We start from the raw sequence: 7,131 nt of genomic DNA, 5'->3' as shown, positions 1-7,131 counted from the left end.
TGCTTAGTTTAGTTGGTTTTTTTATTGTTTAATTTCAATTTGTTAGATTTAGTTGTTAATTTTGAGTCTTGCAATTAGTTTGACAATTTTTGTTGGTTAGTAGGGAGGTACTTAGATTTAATTTTCTGTTTTACTTTATTAGTTGGTTAATGCTTGATTAGTTAGCTTGCTTTATAATTTGGTGTTTAACTAGTTCCGGATTTAATGCTTAATGTGCTGTTAATTAAATTAGTCTAGTAATTTGCATCTTGGTTAATTAATTTCAATGAGTTTAGTTTAGTTTAGTTATTAGTTTACTGCTTTGCATCTTGGTCCTTTACTTTTCCTTGCAACACTCAAAAATCTAAAATTATGAATCTAGTCCACGACTAGTGCCATTTTGATTTTCATTGCATTCTTTCATTCATTGCATATATTACCACTTTTATTTTCTCTTTATGAATATTTTTACAATTTTATACGAGTTTGATTTTATGCAACTTTTCTTGCGGAGATAATCTAAGAATTTTATTCCTAATTATTATGCGACACCTGCCTGCACCTGGGATAGCCTTTGTGCTGCTCATTTTTTTTGAGTGAGTCAACTTTACTAATAATAAACTAATAATATTATATATTTATTAATGCTCCACTAATACACCACCATATATATATACTAATACTACTACGATATATTAATATTATCCATCATCATACATGGTAACATATACTAATATGTTATACTAATACACCAGTACCATCATTCTTTCATGTTAATATTAATATATTAGTATGTCATACACCAACATACATTAGTAATAGTATATGAATGTATCATCTTTCTAACACCACTAATATATTAACATACTATTACTAACAAGTAAGGGCAATGCCCAGTTGATAAATATAAAAGAAAAATCTAAAAAAACTACAAAATAGCAAATGAGAAGGTGAAAAAAGAAATTTAAACAAAAATTGTACAAAACATATAAAGTGAAGAAAGAAGTATAGACTTTACATACAATTTAGTGTCTTAATTAATTAAGTATATAATTACAACAGTGAGAAGATTAAGAAGAAGAGATTTTGAGTGTTTATGACGTAATTTGATTTATAGAATGGGCAAAGAGTACTTTGAGTTTATTCTAGCACAGTTATTCATGTTGATTCATTTCTGCATGCAAGTACATAATCTATTGATTTTCTGAAAATGTAGTTGCAATATTTGTTAAATATGGTACGTGCTCCTGTAATAATGAAGAAATTTAAAGACATAATGCATTAAACAGTCTACCTCACATGTTTGTTTGAAGAGATCAACAGTTGTACAATTCAATATTTTTTTTGCTATCAGTCCAAAGATAACAACCGATATACATCTATTATCTTCCTCTACTTCTAGATAGACTTGTCAGCTAAAATTAATGAGAATATTAGTAATTGCATAATTTTAACAATTACTATGTTATATTTATCATGTAAGAAATGATAATTTAAAATGATAAGATAAAATGATTTCCTGTGGCTTTGAGATGCTCATGTTTTTGCAATTATAGCATATAAATTTTTCGTTGTAGTTATATCTAGTTGCTTTATTACAATTTGCACAAGACATGTAGTGAAATTTTAAGGTGAAGGAGATGTTGCCGATTTGGGCTATGGGAGGCCTCCGACATCCCTTGAGATTGTGTTAAAACCCCTAGAAAAGTGGCCTCGGGACAAGCCTCGACACTGCCCTTGGAAGGCAAGGACAGCACCACGGCTAGCCTACACACATGCCTTGGCCCGTGCCGTGACACGCACGGGGCGCCCAGCATGCAGGCTAGCAAGGTTAGTGCCCGCATGCCCATGTGCGCGCGCCTGCACACGCCCCTACGCACGCCCATACGCACACGCATGGGTACGCCCCTGCACACGATCATGTGCGCACGCCCCTACACACGCCCACGCCTCCGCGCGCGCCCCAGTGCATGCACATGTGCGCGGCCCTGCACGCCCCCATACTCATGAGCTTGCACGCCCCATTGCGCATGCCCTTGCGGGCACGCCTACACGCAGCCAAACACACGGCCTCCTGCGCACACCCCAGAATGTGTCCCACACCGCACACCAGCGAGGCTAATGGCAATGCCATGCCATCCAGCTCACGGTTCTAGCCTGTGCCTTGCAGCGTAGGCCAATGACATGCCATCCAGCGCATGGCTCCAGCCATGCCTTACAGTCCAGCGCTCAGGCCACCAGCCTGGGCCATGCAGCACACACACATGGCTCGTCATCATCAAGCCTTGCATGGCACTAGGCCATGCCCATCAACAAGCCAATGCATGGCACCAAGCCATGACCATCAGCAAGCCATATTGTGCCACCTAACCATGGTCCAACCCGAAGACCACCATGCACCATTCTAGCCCACCATGGCCATGCATGTCACGGCCAAGATAGGTCCATGGTATTATCTTATTTCTTTTTTATTTATTTAATTATTATTTATTTGCAAGTGACCTATTGGAGTTTCCAAGTTGTAACTCTTATAAATACGATCCTTAGTCTTTTCTTTTACATCTTTTGACAAATTCCTTTTGGATGGCTTTGTTCTTGAGATCAAACAATTCGGTGCTTAGCACTTGGGCTCTTTGAGGTGCAATTCGTGAATCCCTAAGGAGAGAATCACACTTTGCAATTCGTGAATAAGTGTGATTCAAGTTATCAATCTTATGAGTATTATTCATTCATTCTATTGTCTTCTATTTTCTCTCCATTGATACTATTATTTTATGTGTATTGCTTGTAAATTGTTCTTGAATTATTCTTAAGGATACATTGAGTTCTTTGGATTGTTCATTGGCAAAATCCATCATTTGCCCAATTTGATCCAACCAAACACTTAGTGTCGCCCACTATAGTGTTTGCCTTGGTCCACATTCCATACATAGCCTTGCCGCCACTCTCATAAAACCCTAGCCAAATCCCCACTTCCATACACGGAATTCCCATATTTACCCCATTTCCATCGTTGTTTGCCATAGCCGAACACCATCACATTTGAATACAAGTCCAATTCTCGACCAACACTTGCCTTAATTGGATTAACCCTAGCCGCCCACCTCCCTTTCTATATTGGGATTCCTATAACTTAGGAACCCTAGTTGACCATATTGGGATTCCTATAACTGGAAATAAAATTTCATTATTTCTACAAACTTTGATAAAATATTTTAATATGTCAAATTTATTTTAGGGTATTTATTGTATTATTTGGTATGATTTTTTATTTTTTACAATAAATAATTCTTAAAATAGGTGGGATTATGCCGTAGAAATGATAGCTCTTGAGAAGTAGGACAACCACATAGAAATTTTTTTAAAAATAAATTTATAAATTTATATAATAAGTTAAATTTATTATTTAAAAATAAAAAATAAAAATATATATTTATAAATCATTTGGAAATACTTTCCCTCAGCTTGTTAAGATGTTATTTAAGTTAACTATTTCGTCACTTGGTGGGATTCTGTACTTCTATTATATGAAATTATGAATCATCGATTACAATTAAAAGATATCTATATTCCTTTTTTCTTTTCTTTTATTTTATTTTTCTAAAGAAAAAAAATAAAATCACAGTGGTTTTTAATATGCGTTGAAATGAATTAAGTGCAGGAAATAATTAATGTGAGCATGCATCATTTAGGTTGAATTAAGATCAAAGTAAAAAATATAAGATTTGGAGCAGAATTTCTTCTTTTTAAAAAAAATAAAAAATAAAAAACGAAGATGATTCTAATAGCTTTAGGCCTTGGACTCACCATTCGATAAAGAGTAATGCTATGTACAGTCCCCAAATAGGAACTGCATTGCAAGTCTAGTTAATTTTTATCTTTAAAATTTTTTAAAATTAGAATAATATACTTAACAAAATGATACTTTTTTCCTTTTAATGAAGGGCTTGCACATGCAATCTCCAAATAGGGATTGCAAATAGAGTTTATCTTCGATAAAATGGGAGAACCAAAAAAATGAATCCAATAAAGTAAGAGTAGTGGTACATCTCCGAGGGATGTATCTCGAGAACCCACCGAGAGAAAGGTAGAAAAAAAAATTTTAATTTATTATTATTATTTTTCATCTATTTTTTTTATATTCTTAAATATTTTTTTGAATATAAAAAAATCCACAACATTACTAAAAAATATTTTTTTAATCACTAAGTAAAAATAAATAAAATGAATCGGAACACAAATTCGAGACCCACATTCGGTGAGTTTAGCATTTTTTATAAAGTAATAGATAGGGTGTAGTTTAGCACTCCTATGTAATATAATTTTTTTTTTTTTAAATATAAAGAGATTCTTTTAAATGTAACTTTTTTTTATATATATTTGATTCCTTATTTTGTATTTTGTTACATGAATTATGAAGAGGAAATTATTCATCATTACAAACCTTTTAATTAATTTCTCCCTTTTGTTATTGAGTTTTTATTAAAAAATATAATATTTAAATTATATAAAAAAAATAGATAAACTTATATATAGTATATTGTAAAAATTAATATATAAAATAAATAAATAAATAAATTTTGATAATATATCTTAAAAGATAAAAAAAAAAATAATCCATCAAAACTGCAGATTTGATTATTTTATTTATAAATAGATCAAGATCAAAGCATCCATGCATCGTCCAAAGTGTCCAAAGTAAATGAGGTGGGTTGTTGGCAGTGGTAGAAGAGAAAGATAGATGAATGCACATGGTTAAAGTTGAGAGAAAATATATCTTTGCTTTTTATACTTGTCAAGGACAAAATATATATATATATATATATATATATATATATATATTCACAATAAAATAATATTCATGTGATATATCTTTGTTTTATCTCTTTATCCTTTGAAAGTTGAGTAATATCATGAAATTACTGCCTTACTCAACGTTCATGACATTACTTTAAAAGATGTCATCGTGGTTGTAATTTCAAGACATTACTCAACTTTAAAGGATAAAGAGATAAAGCAAAAATATATCACATGATCATTATTTTATTGTGGATATATATTTTGTCCACGACAAGTATAGAAAGCAAAGAGATATTTTCTCCCAACTTCAACTATGTGCATGCATCTATTTTTCTCTTCTCCCAATGCCAACAACCCACCTCATTTACTTTGGACACTTTTTTTTGAAAAAAAGGTACTTCATATAAATATCTCAAGAGAGATGATTGTGAATACAATGAGGATAGTCCTTTACATGAATTGAGTCCTCAGCTAACTCTAGGGAACTTCTTGCCAGGCAGTGCGCCACTACATTGGCTTGTCTAGGAACATGAGAAACTGACCATGAAGAATAATTGCTTAGAAGTTGCTTGATGTCTTGATAAATCAGCCCCACCGAACTCCAGTCTTCAGCTAGGCTGTTTATGCCATTCACCACTAGCAGTGAGTCCCCTTCGAAGATGACATTTCGTAATCCCATTTCAGTTCCAAATTGCACGGCTCGTAATGCAACGAGTGCTTCACCCAGAGTGGGGTCAGGAAAAGAGTTACTTGGACTCCTAAGTGTTGCTGTGATAAGACCAGACCAATCTCTGATTGACACCCCAATACCCACCTTGCAGTTGACCTTGTCGATGGTTGCGTCCCAATTTATTTTATAGTAGTTGGTTGGAGGTTTGCACCACTTGGCTGCGGGTTGATGCTGAGTAGAGAACTTTTGTTGGTTCCTTACTAGCTCAACCAACTCTCTCATGCAATTGGACACACGTTTTAGTACCTGTTGAGGTGACTTGAATCTGGATTCAAAGATGAGTTTGTTTCTTCTATACCAAATTTCTTTTGCTGTGAGAGCTAGCTTAGTGAGTTCCTCTGGTGGAAGGGTGGATAGAAGCTTTTTTAGCAAGTCAAAGAAAGGTATTTCCTCAGTCCTACTTTTCTGAAGTCTTCTTGAACTACTGCACCAAACATCCTAGGCTGCCTTACACGTCCAAAGAGCATGGGATACAGTTTCTGGTTGAATAAGGCAAATAGGGCACATGCGTGTGTCAATGATCTTCCTTTTATGTAAGTTAACTCTGGTGGGAAGGATTTCCCTAGCTGATCTCCAGAGAAACATTTTGATATTGTTTGGCACTTGTAGCTTCCATAACAGTTTCCATAAGGCCTCATGTTTGGTAGATTCTGATGTTTGCCCCTTACTGATCCCATTCATAGAGACTTGGAGATGGTATGCTGATTTCACTGAGAATATACCATTCTTAGTGCATCTCCAAACTTGCTTGTCACTCCTGTTGCAGGGACTAATGTGAATTCTAGAAATGATGGCAGCCTCCTCAGGAATGAAGACATTTTGAACCAGGTGTAAATTCCAAGAATGAGTGTCTTGGTCGATGAGAGAGCTGACCGTAGCTTCTGAGTTGAGAACCTTTGGAGTGGGACTTGTAAGATGTTGGGATAGGCAACCATCGATCTGACCAAATCTTCACTGTGTTTCCATTGCCAATCTTTCAAAGAAGGCCCTCATATAGTAATGATCTTGCTGTTGTAATACTCTTCCACACATAAGAATCACTCCTTTTAACTCTTGCTGATGAAAAGTCACTTGAAGGAAAATATTTGGCTTTTAGAACTCGAGAGGCCAAGGATTGGGGATTGGTGATGATCCTCCACCCTTGCTTAGCTAATAGAGCTCTATTGAAGTCTTCAAAGTCACGAAATCCCAAACCCCCAACCTGTTTACCCTTTCCAAGACCCTTCCAACTTAACCAATGCATTTTAGGATTCTGGTTTCTAATTCCCCACCAAAATGACTGCAACAGTCTATTAATGTTCCTTAAGATACCCTTGGGAATTAGAAAGATGCCCATGCAATATGTGGGTATGGATTGAATGACTGATTTCAACAATACTTCCTTACCTGCTGGAGAAAGCAGATTTGTTTTCCAATTTGTCATTTGTGCTTTTATTCTGTCAATAATGGGAAGAAAGGCCCTTGACTTGCTCTTGCCAATGTAAGATGGTAATCCCAGATATTTTTCAAAAGGCCCCGACCCGACGCTTTAATACCAGCTGTAGCCGAGATGGAGTTTTGGATCTCTTGCCTTGTGTTCTTGCTAAAATAGATTGAGGACTTCTCAAGATTTAGCCTTTGAC

Source organism: Juglans regia, chromosome 7 (assembly GCF_001411555.2).
Source record: "Juglans regia cultivar Chandler chromosome 7, Walnut 2.0, whole genome shotgun sequence".
Lineage (NCBI taxonomy): Eukaryota > Viridiplantae > Streptophyta > Magnoliopsida > Fagales > Juglandaceae > Juglans > Juglans regia.
This window is presented reverse-complemented; position numbering follows the sequence as displayed.